Raw genomic sequence first — 26325 nt, 5'->3', positions numbered from 1 at the left:
TTCAATTTAATTTCAACTTATAGGATTCTGTGGACTTGTCTGAAAACTGGTTGATATACCTGTACTTATATGAACTTCCCCATGTCAGCAAGGTTGATCTGGTGAATCCCATGACAAGATTCAAGGTGAGACATGAATCCTGGTTAGATGACTATGTAAAGATTTACCTGAAGAAACTCTTGATATTGAACAGTAGAATCTAGGAAATGGTATAACACAGTTGCAGGAAAATTACCCATGCCAAAGATCTGATTCTTGGTGCTCCATTCTGAGCAGTGTCTACCAACCTCCATTGCTCTGTTTGCAGCTTTATCTTTTTACATGCCCTAAATTTTTCTTCTTCCTGAAAAAAGACATAATTTTATGGCTTTTCATATGATGTAAATTCAATCAAGAAATGTCTTAGGACTGGTATGGGAGAAGAATACAGAAAATGGAAAAGTAAGATCTAGAATATCCATTCAAGATCACCTGAAAAATATTTAGGATGATTTTTCAGCATCCTTAAAATACAAAAAAAAAAATCGTTTTCTATGTTAATTACAAAAATTGCATAAACAAAGATGTTAATACAAAATCTGCAATGTGAGAGTCAGCATATATGAACATTCTCTTTCATTATGCTCTATACTTTCTCAATGGAGGGAAGAGATATGTGAATGATTAAGGAAAAATAGCAAAATTAGGAAATAGTGAAAGGTTTTGTATTTGATAAGTAATTGGATAGACTACTTATTTCATACACCTTCTAATTGGACTTTATGAATCTTCATGTTTCCTAAAGACAATGTATCTTTTGTGAGAAAATAGCAGAGTTTTATGGATTATTAGGAATTTTAGGTGTCCTATAATATTGGGTGTGGACAATGACATAGATGCTGTACAATATAGCCCCATAAATTTCATTTTTATTATAATGAGGAAACTATTTTTCCATGTGTATGTAAAAGTTCATCCAGTTATCAAGTTGACATCACTAGGGTTGGAGTAGGTGGATTTCAGGTCCTTTTGGATGGGATGAACTGAGGAGAGGACAGCATCAGTCTGGGGTCTGCTGCTGGAGTTCAGGCCTGTGTCTGTTCAGGAGAGAGCTGTGGGAAGGTTTGAGTTAGCATCGTATGTACTTGCCAATCTGTCAAGTATAGGATGGAATGTCTCAGGAACAATTCCAATTTGAAAAAGCATGAGCTTAAATGGACAAGGAAACATTTTCCCACTGTAAGGACAATAGATAAAATTCAAAAATGAGCTCTGGATTGGATATTTTCATTTTCTGATTTGGGTTTGTGTTGTTATGTAGGAGAGTGTTCCCGTTTTGAGGAAACATGCACTGGTGTATTTTGTGTTAAGGGGTAAATGTGTTGAAGGTATAAACATTGGGATTTTGAATAGACCAGGCATTCTTTACACTGTTATTACAATTTTATATATAAAATCTATACATTCAATAATTATTTCAAAATCTGTTTAATTACTCTGTCAATACCATGTCATTAAGGGAAGACAAGATTAAATCCCATTTAGAGACTAAACTCTACGTAGGTCGACATCAATCAAAGTTGTGATACTAAGTTTGAATTTAGTTAAGGAGGTAACTAATACTGATACTATGGATACAGTACTATATTTGAATTCAATTTTTGCACTTGAGCTCTTTCACCTGGGAACTCTGAAAGCATATTGTATTTTAGGTAAGGCTGAATGCTAAGGATAAAGGCACTTACTTGTCTCTAGTTAAAATGTTGAGTAAAGGCTTTTCCACATAGATCACATTCCTAAGATTCCATTACAGTGTGACTTCTCTTATGTTTTGTAAGGTTAGAATACTGGGCAAAGACTTTCTGACATAAATGACATTCATAGGGTTTCTCTCCAGTATGAGTGTTCTGATGTCATCTAAGGTTAAAATAATGGCTGAAGGCTTTCCCACATAGATGGCATTCATATGGTTTCTCTCCAGTGTGAGTTCTCTCATGTTGTTTAAAGCTAGAAGAATGAGTGAAGGCTTTATCACATAAATGACATTCATACGGTTTCTCTCCAGTGTGAATCATCTGATGCACTCTAAGATAAGAAGATAAACTGAATACTTTTCCACATTGATGACATTCATAGGGTTTCTCTCCAGTATGAGTGTTCTCATGTTGTCTAAGGTTAAAATAATTGCTAAAGGCTTTCCTACATAGATGACATTCATATGATTTTTTCTCCAGTGTGAGTTCTGTCATGTTTTCTAAAGTTAGAACAATGGGTGAAGACATTCTGACATACATTCATAGGGTTTCTTTCCAATGTGAATTCTCTCATGTACTCAAAGATTAGAAGAAAACCTGAAGGCTTTCCCACATAGATGGCATTCATATGGTTTCTCTCCAGTGTGAGTTCTCTCATTTTGCCTCAATTCGTAATATTAGTAAAGGTTTTCTGACATAGATGATCATCACAGGGTTCCTCTCTGACATGAGTTCCATTGTAATGTGTATGGCCAGAATTTTGAACAAAGGATTTCTCAATTAGATGACATTCATATGACTTAATTCAGGGTGAAAACTCTGTTGTTGATTAAAAGATGATAAATCATTGAGGGCTTTTCCAAATAGATTGCTGAAGTAGGACTTCATTCCTTTGTGATTTAATACATATTGAATCACTCTGGAATGATAAGTACAATCTTCTCGCAATTTATGACATATAACACCATTCTTTAGAGTATGAGAATTCTGCTTCTAGGAAGTAGAGGAGAGAATGTAAGAGGTTTGTCCATAGATATGATTCCATATACATCTGAATTCAAAACTAACCAATTGATGACAATCTCCAATTCAAATATTTCCCATGTTATTTATGAATCATTTTATTCTTCTGCATGTACAGAGATCTACTCTTTTGTAGCTTCTCCACTGCAGAACTTTCTAATCAGTCTTGAAGACTTTATAATGTTTCAGAGATTGAGTATATGAGCCATATTTATAGAATTATCTTTTCATATATAAGGAAGGTTATATTATTATGTTCAAATCAATTGTTTTCTATATTCAAATTATCAGATTTCTCCTGGATTCACACTTAAACCAACTTACAGTTAAGTGATTGCACTGAAGTTTTAATTTATTCCACTTCCAGGTATCTATTTGGAAGACCAGGGTTACAGCCATAATGCTTACCAATGACATGATGGTAGAGATGTCATTTTTGCACATATGATGCACAGATAGCATATCTTGTTCTTTAACACTACCTTCCCTGCCTGAAAGAACTGAAAAACCAATTAATTTCTAGACCAGCATATAGGAAGATGAATATGTTGAAGCAGCACACATAGCCATATAACTGTTTCTAAAATGACAGTAATCTGAGAAAGAATATCAAATTAAGGATTACTTGAGGTAATAGAAACCTTTATATGACACCATTGATTAGAAAATATTTTCAAGACTTCATTATAAGAAAAATTATTTCAAAAATAATATGTTGGGGAGGTAAAGAGAGGGAAACGCATAGAAGCCAAGAATGAGAGAAGGGCCACAAGTGAAAGTTTAAATCCTATTGTCCATAGACATCTATTTTGCCACAGCCAATGACATTTAAATACAGATTGATAAGTATTTGATACTTTGAACTGAGGAAATTTCTCCAATATGTACATGTACATTTCAGAAAACATAACTTGCAGAAATCTGCAGGTGATATTTGAGTCATTCATTGACAAGGTTCCTCCTTGTCCTAAATACATGTTCCAAGGAAGTGCTCACCTGAATTCTGGTTTTGCAAAAATCTAATTCCTTCTTCACACAGTTCCTCCCCTTGAACCAACTTTGAACCTACATCTGATTTACAGACCTGATATCCTGTTTATGGGGAAAAATATGAGCAATTTTGGGTTCTGTGCACTTAACAATATATTATCATGAAGTCTAGTGAAGGTGATTGTGTAGTTTGCAAGCTGTTGGAATGCAATATACTAGAACTGGAATATTTTTATAAAGACGAATTTAATAATTTACAAGTTTACAGTTCTAAGGACATGAAAGTGTCCAACTTAAGGTATTAACGAAAGATTACCTTTGTTCAAAAAAAGCCAATGCATCAGAAACACCTGTCAGCTGGGTAGGCATATGGCTGGCATCTGCTGGTCACTTGCTTCTGGGCTCAATGGTTTTCAGCCTCTGTTCCTGTGGATATTATTCACTTTGCTTCTTCAGGGCTAGCTTTCATCTCTTGGCTTCCCTTGGTTCTACCCAGGTTCTGCCTTGCTTATCATCTTATGGCATCATGTACTGGGCTCCAAGCATCTCCAAATATCTGCATCCTTATTCTCCATGTGTCTGCATCTGGGTTAGACCCACTGTGAAATTTCTGTTGGCTGTGATATTTCTGTCATTTCTGATTCTCTCCATAATATTCCCTCTTTTAGAAGGTTCCAGTAAGTTAATCAAGACCTACCTGGAATGGGTTGAGTCACATCTCTGTCTAATCAGAAGTCAAACCCACAATTGCATCTCCATAGAGATGATCTAATCAAAATTTCCAACCTAGACTTATTGAATCAGGATTAAAATAGCTGCTCCCACAAGATTGGATCAGGATTAAAACATAGCTTTTCTGGGGTATATAACATTGTCAAACTGGCACACTACAACCTCTGGGCCCCCAAAAAGACATGAGTTTTCAGTACATAAAACACATTCACTCCATCACAATATCACAAAAGCCTTAAACCATTTCAGTAACAATTCAAATACAGTAAGATGTTAAAGCCAGTAAAAATTATCAACAAAGTCAATTACAAACATGGTCTGTTCTAAGGCAAAAATTCTATTCTGGCTCTGGACCTGTGAAATTTAGAGCAAGTTATCTGCTGCCAACATCCAAAAACAGGACAGTCATAGGATACATGTTTCCATTGCTATAGGGAGATATAAAAAAATAAAATGGGGTCACTGCACTCATACAGTTCTGGAAACCCACATGCATTCTACATTGGATTTAAAATTCTGAGAGGGATATATCCTTTGGGTTTTAGAAAGCAGTATTCCTACCCTTTCCAAGGGCCTATGAAGTGGCCCTGCTCTCTCTCTAAATGCTGGATTTGTTGCAAAACTGAAATTCTTTAGGAGCAACATCTTTTTCTCAGCTTCACCTTCTCCATACCTGGGGCAAAACCCAGGATCTCTGCCATCTTGGTGGCACATCATCAACCCCTCCAGAACAATGGTGTGTCAGCCAGGCCTCTGCCAATCCTTAGTTAATGGACTCCACCCTTTCTAAGGCCTGAAGTGGCACAACTCTTCCTGAACAATGAAGCAGAAGGTCTGCCCTCTGCTTCCAGGTCAAATGCACCCTTTCCACATGTATGGATGAACCCACTTTCCTGGCCCAAGTTTTCCTGTCTCCAGACTTTAGCTTACATGGTTCTGCCTCTGAAGACATTTTCCCTCTACATTATCCCCTTTATACCAACAGTGAGGTGGCAAAGAGAAATTCTACAATCCCAATGGTTTCTGATTCCACCATATGAAAGAGTGGGGTGGCACTCAACATGGGGTGAGGCCAAAACACACCCTTTCTATATATATTGTTGGGTCCACCTTCTTGCCTGAGATGGCTTTGGTCTAGACCTCAGCTTCAATGGCTCTATCCTTGAAGTGATTTTTCCTACAAGTACAGATTCCACAGTACTTTTGTTCATTTTCTCTGAAATATACTGGGATCAAGTGATCAGACAAAAGGAAATTTCACAAGTCCTTTTTGGACATTCATCTCCAATTCTTGCTTGTCCTGTAATGTCTGAGTTACTTCCATGCTTGGATAAATTTTCATGTGGGGCCCAATTAACAGTAGTCTCATTTTGTGGAAACCAAAACTTTTCCAGGACACCAATTTCATTTCCTTTGTACCCAAGGGTCCAGTTCTCAAATTATCTCTTTTTCCTCACATTTTACTATAACCTTCAAGGAAGAGCCATGCATGCTGTATTTTCCATAATCAATTTGGAAATTTTTTCTGCTAAATATCCAGTTTCATCACTTTCAAATTCTGCCTCCCATCTACAAAGAATAGTTTCCTTCCACTTTGGAATGACATGCACATCATTTCTTCAAGTCAGAGGTGTTTGGAACACCTCTTTTAGCTGGGTAATCATGTGGTTGGCACCTGCTGGTTCCTTGCTCCAGGCTCTATTGCTCTCAGTCATTGATCCAGTGAGTGTTCCTCACTTTACTTCTCCAGGTCTAGCTATCATCTTTTGGCTTCCCTTGGTTCTATCCAGGTTTTGCCTTGCTTAACTTCTTATACAACAACTGTTGGACTCCAAGCATCTCCAAATATCTGCATCCCTATTCTCCATGTACCTTCAACTGTCAGCTCTACTGTGAAGTTTCTGTTGGCTCTGATGTTTCTGTGATTCCTGATTCTCTGATTCTCTCTTTAAAGGATTCCAGTAAACTAATCAAGTCCCACCTGGAATGGGTTGAGTCACATCTCCATGGAGATGATATAATCAAAATTTCCAGCCTAAACTATTGTAGGATTCAAATAAACAGATGCTTCCATGAGATTGGATCAAGATTAAAATATGGCTTTTCAGGAGTACAAAATATTTTCGATTGGGCACAGTGATGTTCTAGCTTATGCTGCTTTAGCAAACAGCATGGAAGTGGTTAGCTTAAAATTGGAAATTTATTTGCTCATGGTTTTTAACCCAGGAAACTGTCCAAATCAAAGTACAGTTGAGACAATGATTTCTCCCCAACACTATGGCATTCTGGAGCTGGCATCTGCTGACCCTGTTTCCTTAGCCTGTCATATGTCAAGACACAAGCAGCACCACCTGGTCTCTTCCTTCTGTTCTGGGTTTCATAATTTCAGCTTATTTCAGATAGCTTTCTCTTTCTGTATGAATTTTATTCTCTTAATAAAATTCTCACAAAGTATGTCAGTAATAGGATTAAAACACATCCTCTTTTGGGTGGTACACTCTTTAACTGAAGTAACCCACCAAATGGTGATATTTACAGTTGGTATAAAAGCATAGCTTTAAAAAAAGCACAGGCATGGATTTTAACTGACAAAATGCTTTCTGGGTACATACAATTTCAAGCCACCACACTCCACACTCTCCAACCCAGAAAGACCTGTTCTCTCTATAGGCAAAATATACTCATTCCATTAAAATATCCTCCCAAAATTTGAGCCATTTCAGAAGCAATGCTTAGTACAAAGTCTAATCAAAATTGGCTATGGGTGTGGTCTGTCCTGTAGCACAAGTGCCCTCTGCTTGTGTACCTGTGAAATATAGAGAAGAATGTACAATGGACTGGCAAGCATAAAATAAACACTTCCATTTGATTGGTAGGTGAAAGGAAAGCACAGGTTATGGTTCCAAACCCTGCATGGCATACTCTGTTACATTTCAAGTTCTGAGAATCACATACATAATGAAACTTTGTCCTCGAAGATTGATGAAGTGGAAATTTCAACCTTCCCAAGTGCTTGAGCAACAGCCATGATCTCTGTAAACACTGGATTGAAACCTCCAACATCTCAGGACTTTGGGGTTGTAGTCTGATTCTGAAAGCTTTGGGGAATAGTCACAAACCTCTCAGAACAGTGAGGTGACAGAGAGAAAATCTACAATCTCAATGGGATCTGATTCCACCATCTGAAAGAGTGGGGTGGTACTCAACATGTGGTGAGGCCAACACACACAATTTCTACATATATTGCTGGGATGTCTTTGGTCCAGACCTCAGCTTCAACGGCTCTACCATTGAAGTGATTTTTCTTACAATCTGTCCCTTTTCATCAAGGCTGCCAGTGGTTGTTCAGGCAGATTTTGCAAACAACTTGTCAGTTGTGAATGTTGTACACAGAGATCCAAACCATCAGACAGAACAACATTCTGCAAATCTTTCCTGGATAACTGCACCTCCAATCTTGAGTAGAACAGAATTGCTAACTTTTCTCATGTTTAATTAAACCCTCACATGAAGGGCTTTTCTCTGGGGGCTCACTTTACAGAAGCTTCAGTTTCTCTAAACTAGTAATATCTGGTTTCTTTAAGCCCATGATTTCAGTTCTTAGTTTATCACATTCTTTCTCACATTTTAACATAAGTGGTGATTAGAATTCTGAACTTCCCATGCTTATCTTGGAAATGGCCTCAGTTAAATATCCAAGTTGATAAAGGAATATCTGTCTTCGACACAGTATCAGAACTCAATAGTGACAGGAATCATCTTTCCTCCTGTCTCCATAATACATCATTTCCTTCTAGGGCATTACTGGAAATAACTTTCACATCCAAATGTCTTTGAATGCTCTCTTCAAAGATATCTAAGCCATTTCTATAAATAACCTCACAATCCTTCCAGCCTCAACCAATTACTCCATTTTGAAGTTGTATTGCCATTTGTGATATATGCAACAAAAGCACACCAGATGCCTGGGCCAAACTCTGTCTTTAGTTTCCTAGGCTACTTAAGCAAATAGCATATAATGGGTTGGTTTAAAAATGGAAATTTATTAGTTTATTGTTTTGAGCCTTGGAAAATATTCAAATCCATGCATCATCAAAGCAACATTTTCTCCCCAAGACTGTGGCTTTCTGAGACTCACAACTGGAAACCATTGTTCCTTAGCTTGCCATATGGTGAGATACATGATCCTGTCTCCTGGTTTCTTTCTTTTCTTCAAGGTTTCATCAACTTCAAATTTTTATGCCTATGGCTCTTTTCTCTCTCTTTGAATTTTATTCTCTTATAAATTACTCCAGTAATAGATGAAAACCCATGCTGCTTGAGAAAGGACACAACTTAACTGAAGTAACCTCATCAAAAGTCAATACAAACAATTGTTCACATGTGAAGGAATGGATTAGAGTTAAGAATATTCTTTTTTTGCAGTACATACAGCTTCAAACCACTATCATGACTAAAAAAGAATATAACTGTTGAAGTTCAGCCTGGGGTAAAGTAGCTGGAACATAGAATATTGACCAGTTTTCACCATCAAAGTGTTAAATTTTGATCTTGTGCCCAAATACAGTGAGAACTTCTGGTTGCTAAGACAAGCTTAAGAACAGATGGGAGAACACTCTGTATTTTCAGGCAAGAAAAATTCTAGATTTCCATAATAGTTCATTATGATTTTCACAAAGAATTCAAAAAAACTGTCATGGTTAAGTTCATATGTCAATTTGGCCAAGTGAGGGTGACCAGTTTTTTTGTCATGTAAGCACTGGCATTAACATTACTTCAAAGAAATTTCATTGCTGCTTAATAAACTGAAGGGTGGTTTACTAAATTATTACTTAGTTTATTGCATCTATGGCTAATTACATCTATTATCAAATAAAGGAACATCTTCCACAAAGAGATTAAATTAAATTAGATGGATTTAATTCAATTTGTTGAAGACTTTTAAGGGAGAAGGGAGAACTTCCATGTCTTCTTCAGCCAGCCAGAACCTCCTGAAGAGTTCAATGATGACCTTCATTGGAGTTTCCAGCTAGTGCCTACCTTATAAAATTTTGACTCATGCATCCACATAGTTGGTGTGAGATACTTCTATAAAATCTCATATTTATAGGTATCTTCTGTTGGCTCCGTTTCTCTGGAGAACCCTGAGTAATACAATAAGTTACCTTGGAACATTCTAAGTTAATGTGGAAAATGATATGTCTGTTGTGTTATTACTATCATCTGAATCCACACAAAATCGCTAGAGCATAATAATTATTTATGGCATATTTGATCTCCTTATTTATCCTTATAGAAAATACTCATTGTATTCTCAACATTGTGCTGAGTGTTTAAAATGGATAAAAAAATACATGGAATTTGTGTTCACAAGGATTGTATTTTAGTCAGGGGAAAAACTAGATGTAAGCAGTAAATAAAGAGACAAAAATCTTAGATAGTTTTTAATGTTATGAAATAACATAGAATGTGAATAAAAAGTAAAATCTAAAACAATGTACACAAGCTGTCCTTGACACTTCTTAAGAGGATTAGATAGGTAAGTTTCATACTCACCCACAGAGAGCAGATGACTGATATTATCCAGCATTACATCTCTGAACAGTCTTCTCTGGGATGAATCCATCATGACCCACTCTGCCTGAGTGAATTTTATAACTACATCTTTCAATTTCACTAACTCCTAAAAACATCAGAGATACAAGTGTTCAAAAAGGGCCATCTGCCAATATTCAGAGTACAATGATTGGGAGCATAGCACTGAGGAATTGGTAACTATTGCAGAAATCTCAAACTGCATTTGCCTTTCAAGTGAGATGATTCTCAGTACTGAGCAATCCGTCTTTCACAGGTATGGACACATACATATACACACTGATTATTTGACTCAATAATTTTTAAAAATCTCAAAAACACATGGTCTAATATAACCTTGACATTTCCAAATAAACTGGTCATTATAACTTGCATATGGTGAGGTATAATTTGCACTTAAACATTTATAACAAAAAAAAATTTTCTGCCTATTTCAAGTAAATACACAGACTCATCACAGGACAATGAATACCCATGGGTTGCCACTTTTATAACTATAGTTATATTACTGCCCCAGGTGATCTGTTGTCTCTCATCTATGACATCATTTCACAAACAGTTGGAAATTTTGAAAGATCTAATGAGCTTATGTGTAAAGTACTTTCCATCTGAACATAATATACAGGTATATTATTCAATAGAATGGCAGCAAACTTTGCACCTAAGTATAGCATTCTAGCGAACTGAATAGGTATCATGGATAAGTTGGAACTGTGTATGCTGCCTCAGTAAATTTTCCATAACTTCAGGTATTTATCATAAAATACAAGTATTGATCAGTGGCTCACTTCACAGACTCCTGAAACTCCTATACTGAAGGAAGATCCTAGCTGCCCATTCCAGGGATATGAGATCATTCAAACTCAATTTTCCTTGGGATCTGCAAAACCCATGTTCATCCTCTCTTTAATATCTTCACCTTCTCTTCACATTCAAGAATAAAAGAAGGCCCTCAAGCCATTCTGGTCTCTCCAATTCATCACAGAATTTCTCAGGGCCATGAATTTTACTCTACCTACTATACTACTGAATGCAAGCTGACATTAAAGAACAACAATTCTTTTCATTGCTTCTGTTTATAAAATTTGAATAAATTGCTTAAAATAAGGGGAAAAGAGCAATGAGAACAAAAGAAAGGGAAAATTTTAGGGATCCATTTTGAAAGTTTTAAAAGTGTACAAATATACAATATTAAAACTTTAAGAAATTATGATTTGAGGAAAATAAATTATTCCTCTTTTCCTTCTATTAACTAATCCTCACATTTGATTCTCTCAACAATGTAAAACCCTCCACCTTATCAACTGCAACTCTGTACTGATGAACTCACTTGTTGAACACCAGCCTTCCTACCAAATATAAATATCTGCTACTATCACTCAATTCTATCATCTAAGTTCACTGTACATCTAAGCCATTTGCAGGCATTAACAGGATCAATGAGTACATTATTTCTCTAAAGAGGACATGGGCTGAAGGAGAACAAACCTCTCTCAGTTCTCCAGTGAATACAGAGTCTTAATGGAGTCTGCAACAAACTTGTGCTGGAAAGATTACTTATTGAGGAATGATCACTGTGCCAGTTTGAGAGGATTGATGTGCCCTTGAAAACCCATGTTTTAATCCTAATCAATCTTGTGAGAGCCATGGTTTCTTCTAATCCCTATTCATTATCATAGGTTGGAAGCATTAGATTATCATTACAGAGACATGACTCAATCAATTGTGGGTGCTAAACTTGATTGGATGAATCAACCTGGGTCCTGATTAGCTTGCTGGAATCCTATATAAAAGAGCCATATCAGACAGGGTCCCTTTTGAGAATAAGAGGAGAGGTACAGAACCATGACAGAAGGATGAGAGAACCACAGAGTCTACCAGCCAGCAACTTTTGGAGATGAAGAAGGAAAATGCCTCCCAGGGAGTTTCATGAAGCAAGAGGTCTGGAAAGAGAGCCAGCAGATGACACCATGTTTGCCATATGCCCTTACAGCTGAGAAAGAAATGCTGAATATCATCAGCTTTCTTGAACCAAGGTATCTTTAACTGGACGTCTTAGATTGGACATAAAATATGTCCATAGACATATTTTAACTGGACAGCTTCACAGTCTTTAAAACTGTAAACTAGCAACTTATTAAATTCCCCTTTTAAAAGCCTTCCGTTTGATTCTGGTATTTTCCATCATGTCAGCTAGCAAAGTAGAACAGATTTTGGCATCAGAGAAGTGGGGTGCTGCAAGTTACAAATACCAAACATGTTGGAGTGGCTTCTTAAATGGATAAGAGGAAGATTCTGGAAGAGTTGTGAGCAGCTTGATACAGAAGGCCTAGAATGCTTTAAAGAGACTCTTGGTAAAAATGTGGACTCTAAAGATACTTCTGATAAGGCCTTAGACAGAAATGAGATATGTGTTATTGCAAACAGCAAAGAAGGTAGTCCTTGTTTCAAAATGGCAGATAATATGACACAACTGATCTGTGGATTTGGATGGAAGGCAGATTTTAAAACCCATGAACTTGGTAATTTAGTAGAAGAGATTTCCAAATTAAATGTGGAAAGTGCAACCTTGTTTCTCCTCACAGTTTATAGTAAAATGCAACAGGTAAGGGATAAGCTGAAAACTGAATTCTTGGGTACACAGAAACCAGATGTTGATTTTCTGGAAAATTCTGAGCTTCTGGAAAGGGGGACCCCAGAGAATAGTGCCCCACATGAAGATTTAACCAAATGTGGAAACTACCAGCTATTTCAGAGAAAGCCAGGATTGGACATGAAGTTATCCAAGACAGACTTGTGGAAACTTCTTATGTCTAATGGACATGATCTGAGACAATTTTGCAGAAAGCCAATGAAAGTGTTACAGGAGCTGTGTAAAAAGGACCACTGGCAGTCAGAACAGAGAGGGACAGAGAAGGGACACATTGGAGGAAAAATAACTTCAAAGATAGAATCATGGAGGCTGAGGTCTAAAGTCAAGAAGCCTCAGACTAGGAGAGTGGACCCTTCCAAGCATATGGAGAGGGTGAGTTTACCCCAAAGGAAGAGGATGGGCCTTCCACCTCATTGCAGTGGAAAAGTGGTGATGCCTCAGCCCTGGGAGGGGGTGCAGCACAGTCTTTTGGGATTGGGGAGGTCAGGGCTGCAAGCACATGGAAAGGTGGAATATGTACCTTAAAGCTTGCAGTGAGGCTGGGTGTGTCCCTGATGCTTAGAGAGGGTGGAGCTGAGCAAAGGTGGCCTTTCCAGTGTCTCCCAAGGTTGAGTTCAGAGAGGCAAGCATAGGCCTGTAAAAACAGTGGGACTGTTGCTGTCTAAAGCCTCAAAGATAAATGACTCTCAGATTTGAAATCTAATGGAATTTGCTCTACAGGTTTTTTAGACTGCTTGGGTCCTGTGACCTATATATTCCTTCCTCCCTATGGAAATGGGCACATATATCCTATGATGGTTTTTCCTTTGTATGTTGGCTGCAGATAACTTGTTTGAGATTCACAGGTCCAGACCCAGAAGAAAATTTTGCCTTACAACTGTCCAAGGCTGTATCTGACTTTTATGAGTCTTTTACTGGTTTTAACCTTGTATTGTATTTGTAATGTTACTGAAATGGTTTAAGGTTCTCTGACATTGAAATGGAATGAATGTATTTTGTATATGGGGAAAACATGTCTCTTTTTAGGGTCTAGAGGATGGAATGTGCCAGTTTGAAAGGATTTATGTGCCCTAGAAAAGCAAAAACATGTTTTAATCCTAGCCAATGTTGTGAGAACAACAGTTTGTTCTAATTATTAATCAGTACTGTAGGTTGGAAATTTAAACAGCAAACTTGAACAATCACCATTCCAGAGGCCAGGATAAATATAACTTTAGCTCAGATCCTTGAATACCTTCTAAATGAGATTAGAATATTGTTCTAGTTTGTTAGCTGTCAGGATACAATATCCCAGAGATGGAACAGCTTTTAAAAAGGAGAATTTAATAAATTGCTAGTTTACAGTTCTAAGGCTGTGAAATTGTCTAAATTAAAACAAGTCTATAGAAATGTCCAATCTAAGGCATCCAGATAAAGATAACTTGGTTCAAGAGGGTGATGACATTCAGCATTTCTCTCAGTTGGTGGGGCACATGGCAAATGTGGTGTCTGCTAGCTTTTTCTCCAGGCCTCCTGCTTCATGAAGTTCCTTGGGAGGCATTTTTCTGCTTCATGTGGCTATGTCATTCTGAAGCATTCCCCCAAATGCTTCTTCTTTTAAAAGATTCCACTAAACTAATCAAGATCTATACAGAATGGGTGGAAATATGTCTCCATCTAACCAAGTATAATACGTACAAATGATTGATCACATTTCTATGAAGATAACCTAATCAAGTTTCCAACCTATGGTGCTGAATGGAGATTAGAAGAAACTATTGCTCCTACAAGATTGATTAGGATTCAAGCATGGCTTTTCTAGGGCACATAAATCCTTTCAAACTAGCACAAGTATTTATGCCCATCTGCTGAAAATAATTGGTTAATTTCAGTAAAAAGAAGTATTCCTTACTCCCCAGTGGCTGCATAGTCAACAACTCGGCAAGAATTGTCTTCCTCTGAGTTTATACTCACAACAAGATAAGCACTATGTAAGCAAAATTGAGAACATAGAAAGAAAGTATTAGATCCTGGACTTATCGTTGACTTCCAGACACAACTCTCATGACTCCTATTCTCCACCTGGGAATAACCCCAATCCAATAAACAAGAACATGAAATATGCTCTGAGAGAATAACTTCTTTGTACAGATAAGATGAAAATCATTGAGTTCTATATCTTCATCAGCTCATGGTTTTCAGAGATTTTCCACTCCCTTCCTGACTCAAAACATTTGGTCTCCACATCCAGAGAAATCACTGTGGCTTTTCTCAGCTATCCTACCCTCTGGACCCTCAGGGAAAACAAATATTCTTTCCATATATAAAACACACTCACTGCACTACAATATCACAAAGCCTTAAAGCAGCTTCATAACAATACAAATGGAAAAGAATGTCAGAACCAGTTAAAAAAAAAAAACCTCATCAAATTTAGTTATAGGCAGTCTGTCCCAAGGCAAAATTCTCCCCTGGCTCTGGACCTGTAAAACTCAGAACAAGTTCTCTATTGCCAATATTTACAAGAGGCACAGTGATATGGTCACCATTATCATTTCCATTGGGAAGATTTCAAGGACAATAAAGTTCACTGACCCAAACAGTTTCAAAAACCTACAGGGCAAACTACATTAGATTTCAAAGTCTGAGAGCCATTAATCCTCAGGGCTTTAGAAAGCAGCAGTCCCACCCTTTCTAAGAGAGTAGAAACACTGCCCTATTCAAACATTGAAGTGAAGGGTACAAACTTGGGGGACAATTGGGAGAGCAGAATTTTCTTATTTCCACCTTCAACAAGCATTTCGGGAGCACCTGGGTTCTCTGCCATCTCTGGAGCACACTCTAAATCCCCTCTTAAAAATAGAGTAGCAGCAAGGCTCTCCCCAAACCACAAGGAATAAGCTCCACCCTTTCTAAGGCCCAGTCACCAAAACTCTTCCTGAACATTGAGGCAGAAGACCTGCCCTCTGCTTTTAGGGCAAACTCACACTCTCCAAATGCATGGAGGCCTGCTTTCCTGGCCTGATTTTTCTTGGTTTTAGACCTTAGCTTCCATGGTTCTGCCTTTGAAGTTATTTTTCCTTCAATCTGTCCCTTTTCTGTCCCTTTTAGTGCAGACTGGCTAGGTAAAGACAGCTCTTGTTGATCAATAGTCAACCCTTGTTGATTTTCTAGGCAGAATACTGGGATCATACCTATCAGTTGATATGACTTTCCACCAATCCTCTCTGGATAATTCCATCCCCAATCCTTGTTTTCTCTGTAGTAGCTTACAATTTCCATGTTCAGTTCAACCCTCACATGAGGCACTCTTATGTTGGGTCTCCCTTTCTGGAATCACAGAATTTTCCAGACCATCAATTCCTAGTTTCTTTGTACACAAGAGTGCAGATGTTTTCTTACCTCTTTCATGTCACATTTCACTATAACCTGCAAGAAGAAACCAGGCCACACTTTCCACATTTGTGTAACTCTTCAGCTAAGTATCCTAGCTTGTGGCTTTTAAAATGTGCCTTCCATTCATAGCCAGGACTCAATTTGGTGACATTCTCTGCCACTTTAAAGCAAGGATCACCTTTCTTCCAGTTTGGAATAACAGATATGCCATTTCTGTCTAAGGCCTTAATCAGAAGTATCTTTAGAGTCCACATTTCTTCCAACAGTCTCTTTAAACAATGTAAGCCTGCTCTATAAAGGTCCTCACAAGTCTTCCAGAATACCCTCTTATCCATTTAAAAAGCCATTTCAAAAATATTTGGCTTTTGCAAACCACTGCTGTCTACAACTCTTGTACAAATAACTGTTTTAGTTTGTTAATTGTGCTAGAAATGCAATATATCAGAAATGGTTTGGATTTTATAAAGCTAATTTATTAATTTATAACACTACTGTTCAAGGCCATAAAATGACCAAACTAAGGTATCTAGAGAAAGATCTCTTGACTTAAGAAAGGACTGATGATATGCAGGGTTTCTCTTTCAGCTGAGAAGACATTTGGTGATGTCTGCTAGTTTTCTTTCTTAAGGTGCACAACAGCTTAAAACTGGCAAAAAGGCAATTCATTGTATTTTGCCAATTTGAAAAAGGAGCAATAAAATTTATATACTTAAAAACATGAAGAATATGGTTCAATATATTAATATGTTGTGTGTCAAATTAATATGATTAAATTCTGCCCAAAATACACACCAAATACACTGACAAGATTGATAAAATGATTCTATTATTTATTTTAAAGACATAAGGTCAAGAATGCTGCCATTGAACTCTTTGCTTTAGTCCCAGCTGGGTACTTCTTGCTGTTTATGATCAGGGCCTGACTGGCAAGAATAGTGATCTCTATCTTGGGAAGTGTGATTAACTTGATCAGGGGGAAGAAGGCATGCTGTTATATTACATGAGGAAGGAAGAATATGTTTGGCACCTACATGATTTACTTAGGTACCTCTCTATATTCTCCTGTCAAAAGTTGTCAATAAATGGAAAATTTAGCAAACCTGCCTGAGCAAGGCATTGTGACAAAGATATCTGACCCATCAAGGGTAAGACCTAAGACTGAAAGGGGTGCCATGTGGTGGTGAGGGAAATCTAGAATGTACAAGGTAGAAGTATACTGATCTGCCCCAAGAACACATGAAGCCATGGTAGCATTATGTGTAAATATACTTCCTCTTGCAGATTTCTTCAGGAAGAGAGGCCTGGGGTATACCTCCCTGAATAAATAGATCCATGTGAGAAAAGAGATGAACTGGATGGACATGTAAATGGTCCACCAAAATCCTTCTTTTGTGAAAAATTTCCTGCTCAGCTTCTGAATGTTATCCACACTCTGACAATGTCTGTTATTTGTCTGGATATTTTAGGAGTGTCTCACCTGCAGAAAACCACACACTATAAGGTCATACACTCCCAGGGTGATTAATGGAGACCAGGGTATGTAGTTATGGTCATTCTAGTTCAGTTTACTGCACATATGCTGGGCCATGTCAGTAATAAAGTTGCTCTGCAGATTCAGTTTTCCCTCTGCCCAGGATTTCTATCTCTCCTCTCCTTTCCACCACATTTATCCCAAGAGCACTTCCAAATAAATATCCTACATATTAGGTTCTGGGAATCTAACCTGTGAGAACAGTCAAAATTGTCTGGAGAAAAAATAAGATTTCATAAGCAGGAATTACTCAAATTCTGCTGAGGATGAAATAAGATGAGGGTGAAAAATTTCACAAAACTGCTATATTGATGAAAATATTACTATCATCATAACTGATGTCCATGAATTAATGGGAATAAAGACTCAGATTGGAGAGGGTGAGAAGGGTGGGATGAGGAGAGAATCTGATGTATGGACTCTGCGCTCAACTTGCACTGAAAAGTATATGACAGGTCAGCAGCTGTAAATAAAAGTTCAAAAATGTTTTAACTGCTCATCAAGTTTCAGAATGAAAGATCTTAGAACATGTTGAAATTCAAAGAGCCTGGATCAGATTTTAGATGGAGTATATTATATACTTTTTATTATATATTTTTATCTAAGATAAAGTATATTATTTATAAATAATGACATAAAATTCGTGATACTTTAACAAGGGATGGAAATTAAACACAAAGTTAGAAGTAAAGAAGTGAACTGGGATAAAGGATGATGCCTCAGCTTCTATGAAGAGATGTCAGCAGAAGAATATTTTCAAATTTAATCGCTAAAAGTACCTATCTCAAAAGTTCCTATTTTGTTTCTCAAATAGATTTCAAATGAGTTGCTGAATTTGAGTGGAATGGCAAGAATGTGGAGATTCACAGACATGGCAATGGTGTAAAAGAGTATTTATTAAGTCTGGGGAATGGAATTGACCTGAAAGACCTAATGGGATTGCCTGAAATTTTTGAGCAATGCCCCAGATAACCTGATGTCACAGCCTCATATACAGGGGAATAATTACAATGTAACTTAGTAAAAGTGTTTCCTCCTGGGAAACAGAAACTTCAATCTAGAAGAGCCTATGTATGCAGTAAAAATTGTTTCTTAGGGCCATTACAGCTTGGAAACCTTCAATATACCACTTAGGGAACCTCAACAATTGGCAGTTGTTACAATGGGTGGTGGACACTTAATGCTAAGATACACCAGAAATAGGCATGCTACTAAACAGCAATGGAACTTTGAGACTGAGTGTATCTGAATTCCAGGACTGAATATAATGATCCCTGTGGCCAAATGCAACTCATGCTTGTACATCCCCAGGATAAATTCAAGCATCACTAAATGTGACCTATTCGTGCCAAGGAAAACTAATTTCTTCATCTGAAAAATGTAGGTGGTATTTTCACCAACTTCTTATTCTGAATGGTAAAAAATATAGTTGATGTAGAGTGATTTGAAATAAGCTCAATAAAGATATTCAATTAACATGTTTATTTATAATAACAGCAATGAATTATTATTTAAGATTTAGACAAATAATTTTTTCTGCATTCAGGGAGTGATCAGTCAGGCCCTCTTTATGAGAAGTATGAAGTTTGAGTCTAACATATTGCATCAAATTAAAAAACATTGTATTCAGATTGAACAAAATTATATGGAAATGTGTGAATCTTGATTAAAATATCCCAATCATAGGCAACAGAGCAATCTTTCAAAACTTTGAAATAGAATCAAAGGTCTTCAAGTCTATGATATATTCCTTGAAAGAATAATTCTAACAAGTTTAAAGACCTCATATGATGAATTCAGAAAATGTCAATATTATCCTGACAAATTCTACAATACTGAAAAATCTGAACAGTTTATTAAAATAGCTAAAAAGGGATAATCACAATAGAAGTCATAGTTTAAACTAAGTAATCAAAAAATATTCTTAATTATTTTAGATATGAAGCCTGGAAATAATTTTAATAAAATGGAAAATCTTTGAACTCATTTAATTGGTCCCCAAAGACCATGAGACAAAAATATGCTTCTATAATTGTTTATTTATGAAAATTCATTGTCATTGCTATGGCTTAAATTATATCCTAAAAGATTTTTAACCTGAAAATAGTCTTAAGTCCTGAAAATTTCAAACAATTGGGATCAAACAATTCTCTTTTTTTTGTCCTATCCTTGGCTATACCAGTTCAGGTGTTCACCAGTTCAGTTTGTGACAGTGAACATTAATGGTTTTTGTTTAATCACCAATGAAACTATCTCAGGAAACTCCCAGCCACTGCCCCACTAATTGCTGGTATTTCTTGACTGGGAACTGACTTCTTCAGAGTTCCTCAAATACTTACAAGTGGTTTCCCTCAACATGACTCCTAAAAAATGGGCATTAATAAAGAACAAATGCCTAAATCAAAATATCTGCCATTCTTTCAAAAGAGTTTTTGAGACTTTTCACATGCCACATGTGATATACAATCCTCAGATAAGCAGAAGTGATACCTGTCCTTCTGGAGTACATTTGGGTCAAGAGAGTTAAGAAAAATGTATTACTAGTGGTGCATACTTTGGTGAAAACACAGGTTTTGCAAGGCTCTTGATATGTAACAAGATTTGGCTTCAATATTCAAACTATTAAAACCTAGGTGAGTATCTAAAAGAAGGCCATGCAGGATATTGTTGTCATAAGGAGTCCCAGGAATAGGTGACTGTGAACAAATCACTAATGCAGTAGAGCCTATGGCCACCCCATAGAACAAGTGAGGTTATTCATGCACTGCTGAGATCAGGAACACACAAACTACTTGGGAATAAACATAGCTCCAATATCACCACATGGCCCCTAAGGCCACGATTTCAGGTAAATCAAGGAATTGAAATCTCTCTATGGGTAAACTGGCATAGTAGAAAAGCATTTGTGTCCTAAATTCAGTAACTATGTGAGCTCATGGGTGGTTTTGAGACTGAAAATGTTTCATGACAATTCCAATCCTACTGCTACTTTCTTGCCACATCACTACCCATCTGTCTCTCTGATAGTCTCAGTATTGTGGGTCCCTGCAGGGGTGAGATGACAAAAGACATAGACTCATGATCCTAATTTAAGCAACTACATCATATATTAATAAAAATTCTCATGCAATTCTTCAAGAACAACCAGAGACCCAAAACACTCTGCCTCCTGAAGAGGCACTGCATCCTGGTCTGAACCCTGCTGAGAAAAAAATATACTAGTCAGACCCATGAGAAAAGATTACAAAATCTTGACTAGTATCATAATGAAGATGTAGGAGAAGATTGTGAAAATGGATACAGTTTAGGCATTGCCCTATTTCAGAAATATTGGCAAGTTCAGAAGATTCAAGGTTTACATGAAAAGAAACACAGATGACAAATATAAACATAATAAATATAAACACAGATATCAGCATCCACACTTCATGAGAGAAAGCTTATAAAACTCTAAGAAAAAAATGAGTATGTGAGTTTTCTGTCTTTCTAACATGGTCAAATTCCCCAAAATAGTGAAAACCAAATGAAAAAAGGCAGACATCTAGGTTCATAAGCAATTCTCTACCTATATACAACTAACTGATAAGAAAATTATTGCAAAAAAGTTACTACAAAGGAAAAAGTGTAAAACTGTGAGACCGTGGGCTGCTCAATTAGGGCAACCAATTCAAAGAAGAATATGCAAAAGCATGAGAAATTGTGCACTAGAATGTAGGTCCCAGCAGGTCCACAAAACTCAGCAGTGAAGTAACAACAGAGAGGGCTAACAAAAGGAGTATTGTCAGGTGAAAAAATTTAGATATATTAGCTTATAACTTGAAATTAAAGGATTGGGAGAAAGTTTACAATTATTTTGCATATTAGGGATAATAATTGATTAGATGCAATGAGAGTGAAGGAAAGGACATATTAAAACAACAGCTCATTCCAGAATAATTTTTTAATGAAAAAAACCTACAAAACAGCAATAAAGGTTTTATATCTATTCAAAAATAATATAAACACTAATTACATTAAACAAGATTCATGATGTAACTATTTTGGGATAAGGTTCAGACTAGGAGTTGGGCAGGATGGTGTGTAAATGAAAATACTCATCATTTGATACATGGAGGTATCTAAAGATGAGTATAAATTTGGAAAGATAAAATTAAAAACAAAAAGACTAAAATCTGAAAAATACAAAGAAGCCTGAAAATGCATACTTCTCAGAAATAAGTTTGAGGATGTGAAGAAATAATGTATGGGGGAATTCTTGTTTATTACACTATTGGGGGTTGTATTATTCAGTATCTCAACCTAACACTATTTCATTTTGGTCCAACATACAAAAGAAGGGAAACAGTTTTGGACAGCAAAAGTTCACTACCAAATGCTAACTTTTCTTGACAACCACCTGTATTTTCTCTTCTAAGCAGAGATGCTTTTGGACATGAACAGAGGGAAAAAGTTGTAGTATCCTCACTTTTCCGCATAGGTGTGGGAAGCTGAAGACAATTGAGAACCAGTGCTGCTCATATTTCAGCAATCATATGAATCTCTGCAATCTTGTAAAAATTCAGTTCCTGATTTAGTAGGTTTGTGGAGGACCCTTTGAAATTGCATTTCTAGCAAACTCTTATGACGTGTGATACAAAGGGCATATGTGCCTCACACTGTAAGCTGCAAGGTCCTGTTTTGGTCTCCACTTCTTTATGGAAGTGGTTTATTCAAATAATCATGGGATCTTTTAAATTCTAAATGTCAATTTCAAAACCAAGGACAATTAAATCAGAATCTCTGGCAATGGATTCTAGATATAATAAAGGAAGACAAATAATATCAATGTGCAGAGGCCTTAAAATCCATTGTCTTGGAAGCAATGATTTAATATGGGTGATATTCTCACTTGAAATTGTGCAGCTCACATTATCAACAAAAACAGCAGATTATGAAACTCCAATGGATCTTCTATCCTCAGAAATAATGAATAAAAAACATAAGCTATCAAAATTGTATTTGTCAGAACAAATAGTCACATGTTTACAGCAACCACACTGAAGGCTGAATCAAAAAGGTAACAAATGGGGAGAGACTTTACAGCATTTCTACTTAAGCCATATAACCCCACATCTCAAGTGTGGGATGGTTCTGAAGACAGCAATATCTAGTTCCAGTGTTCCCCAGAGGGAGCAGGGAGATTTAGAGCTCAAGAAACTGTGCTTTTCTCATTTAACTTCTCAGGACATTTCCTGAAGGTTAGATGCAAGATTGTTGCCTTTTTTGGTCTTAGAACTCTGTCATGACAAAACCAGTGGCAAATTGGGGGATGGTCCTTGAAAACATTAGAATGAAAATGAGAAATCTCTGCTGCCTGGGTAAAAGATGCCCAAGGAAGTAAATAATAAAAACATCAAAATCCTGTCTAGGAAAGCTGAAGAGGCCTATTTTAGAGAATAAATATTTAGAAAAACTTGTTTTTAAGGGGACTCAAGAAAGCCAAGCATGTGTTTTGAAAGCATTTGTGCTCACTCAGAAAAAGACCAACAAGAACCTCTGGTGCCACACCACTGTGATGATTAAACTTTAGAAAATTAGGAAGTGAAGACAAAGGTATTGTTTAAAGGGCCTAGCTAAGCATAAGAGGATACTCCAACAGAACCAATGTGCTAAGACAGGAAAAGGTGTTTAATTTTACATGTGTGTTTTTCAGATGGAAAGCTCTATGCATAGAGAACATATTCAAGTCTTAGTGAACACTCATGTTGGTGAAACCCACTTGAAAATGGTATCTTCAAATATACTAAGGTAAGTCAGTGTCTGGATTCATTTGTGAATAGGATCTGTGGATATTCTTTTGCAGAATGGAATGAATTTGGGCTTGAACCCAATAGGAGATACTTTGTATGCAAAGAAAATTGAACATGGAGATGGGAAGGGAAGAACCAGACAATGAAGCCAGAGAAGGAAGAGAGATCAACATGTGACAGAGAACTTCCATCACCACAATTCTAACAAGTAAGACAGAAAGCATGGACTTGTTGACACTTTGATTCAAGTCTTCCAGCCTTCGAAACTGTGAGACAGTAAATGCATGTTGCTTAAGCCCATATTTGTCATGGCAGCTCTGTTAAACCAAGACTGCCAGTATTAATGAAATTTTGGGATGTAAAACCTCTTTTTCTCATTGTGACTTGGAGACAATTGCATAGATTATTGGGAACAAAATATATAAATATATAAGTTGTGACAATAACATAAAGAGGGGTTGATTGTACTATGTAAGACTATTATCAGTAATAGAGGACTTAATGCTATAAACCACCTAGATCTAGAACTATACACAGCATGTCACAAAACAGGAGCAAGTTTTGTGACAAGTTTTCAAGCTCACATGGGATATTCTCAAGATTAGACCATATACCTAGTTACAAAAGAAGTCTATAAAATTTTAAAGACTGAAACACACAAAGTATATTCCCAAACAATAATGAAATGAACCATAAGTCAGTAACATAAGGAAAACTAGAAAATTCAAAAAAGTGTGGAAATTAAATACACCCATTTAAAAAAATGTGGGTGAAAATCAATTACAAGTGATATTACAAAAGATATTGAGATGAATGAAGATGATAATACAACCTGCTAACTTTGTGGGATGAAAAGAAAGCAGAGTTATAGCAAATTGTATCTTGAAATCCCTACTTTAATAAAGAGAAATGATTCCCAATTAAGTATCTAACTTTACATGTTATGCATTGTATAGATCTATAAAAAGGAGAGCAGACTAAGCACAAAGTTATGAGAAAGGGAAAATAAAAAGATTAAAGTGGATAAGCACAAAATGCAGAAGAGAAAACAAAAGACAAAATCAACAAAACCAAAACATGGTTCTTTGAAACATCAATAAAATTCCTAAGACTTTACCTCAACTGAAAAACACCAGTAACAAAAATGAGAAATTAAACTGAGGGATTGAATGAGGATCCTATAAATAATTGTAATCAAACAAGTTAAGTAGTGTGAATGGCAAAAATTCCTAGAAATAAAAAAATTACAAAAGTTGACTCAGGAAGATATAAAATATTTTAACAGAAGTATAATAAGCCAAGAATTTGAATCAGAAACTAAAAAACCTCCCCATGAAGAAAAAAATCAAGACATATTCACTGTTGAAATCAATAAAACATTTAAAGAACTGGCACCAATACTTTTCAAACTCTTCCATAAAACAGAATAGAAGATGTATTATATCCATACAATGGAATACCATTCAGCCAGAAATAGGAAAGAAGTAATCACATCATATAACAATGAACAAATAAACAAACATGCTAAGTTAATGAAGGCAGACCTAAAAGTTCACATATCTTAATGACTATTTATATGCAATAGCCTGTGTAGGTAAATCCATTGAGGCAGAAAGAAGATTAATGTTTAATTGGGTTTGATAGGGTAAATATGGGGTTTCCTTTGAGGATTACAAAAATGTTTTGGTAATAGATAAAGTGAATGCACAACACTGTGAATATAGTAAATGTCACTGACTGTATGCTCCAAAATAGTTCATTTGATGTTATCTGGATTCATCTCCATCAAAAAAAAGTATAATCACAAGCCAAGGAAATCCAATTTACTTTTGAAACATAGAACATATTTTAATGTATCATGTGAATATGAACATTAGCAGATTAAAGTTTCAATTAACTTTTGTTTGTCATATTCACATCATGCAAAAAACCCCACCAGAGAAAAAAATGAAAAATACCAAATGAAGAAAAAAGCTCTAGAATTCATTCCAAATGTTAAACTTGTGAATGAAATGATTATAAACTTATGTACTACAACCATGCTATGTGCTAGAATTTTCACGTAATTTCTACTTATCAAAAACAATTGCAGACAATAAAAATGAAACACAGTAAGAAAAGAAAAATAAAGATAAAACAAAAAATGCAAAAAGCAATTATAAAATTATCATCCCATTTTGATAGAACAGACAACATTCATAACTTGATCAAGGGAGTGCTATTTGGCTTTTAAACTACCACATCCATCCTCCCTTCTTTATCCCAGAAACCTATTATATTTTGTTCACATCATTTTACATTCTGAAATGTCCTTATTTATTCATCTTTATGCCAGTTTGAAAGTATTATACGTCCCAGAAAAGCCATGTTTTAATCCTGATCTAATCTTGTGGGAGCAACCATTTCTTCTAACAGAATTCAATACCGTAGGGCACAAGCTTTGATTACATTATCTTCACAGAGATGAAGCATGCCTAATTGTGGGTGTCACCTTTTTATTAGATGGAGATGTAACTCTGTCCATTCAGGGTGGGTTTGATTAGTTTACTGAAGTTCTTTAAAAGAGCAAACATATTGCAGAGACAGAAATCACAGAAACCCCAGAATTGACAGAGAAAGCAGATGTAGATGCTTGGAGAACACTTGCTTCAGAGAATAGAGACAAATGTTTGGAGATTCTTGGAGCCTAGCAGATGTTGCCATGAGATGTTAAGCAAGACAAAATCTGAAGAAAGCCAAGAGAAGCCAAGTGATTAAAACCAGCCCCAGAGCAGCAGTGAGGAATTCATGCATGCAGTGACTGAAAACAACAGAGCCCAAGAGCAAGGGACCAGCAGTCACCAGCCACATGATGTCCCAGCCAGCAGGTGTTCCAGACAATTTGGCCATTCTTGAGTGATGAAG

At 36.4% G+C, this 26325-nt stretch overlaps 1 long non-coding RNA gene and 1 pseudogene across 1 annotated transcript in view; both read right to left on the bottom strand.

Annotated features, from left to right (window-relative positions):
• Positions 1-529: 529 nt before the first annotated feature.
• Positions 530-2701, bottom strand: LOC143657794 (uncharacterized; annotated as a pseudogene).
• A 10-nt stretch (positions 2702-2711) lies between these two features.
• LOC143656895 (uncharacterized) overlaps positions 2712-26325 on the bottom strand; it is a 56978-nt gene continuing 33364 nt past the window's right edge. Inside the window, exons 2-3 of the long non-coding RNA XR_013162622.1 lie at positions 3165-10161; positions 2712-2726 (exon numbers count right to left, since the gene is read on the bottom strand). This is a non-coding gene — a long non-coding RNA (uncharacterized LOC143656895). The remainder of the gene's footprint in view (positions 2727-3164; positions 10162-26325) is intronic.

Source organism: Tamandua tetradactyla, chromosome 15 (genome assembly GCF_023851605.1).
Source record: "Tamandua tetradactyla isolate mTamTet1 chromosome 15, mTamTet1.pri, whole genome shotgun sequence".
Taxonomy (NCBI): domain Eukaryota; kingdom Metazoa; phylum Chordata; class Mammalia; order Pilosa; family Myrmecophagidae; genus Tamandua; species Tamandua tetradactyla.
This window is presented reverse-complemented; position numbering and strand designations above follow the sequence as displayed.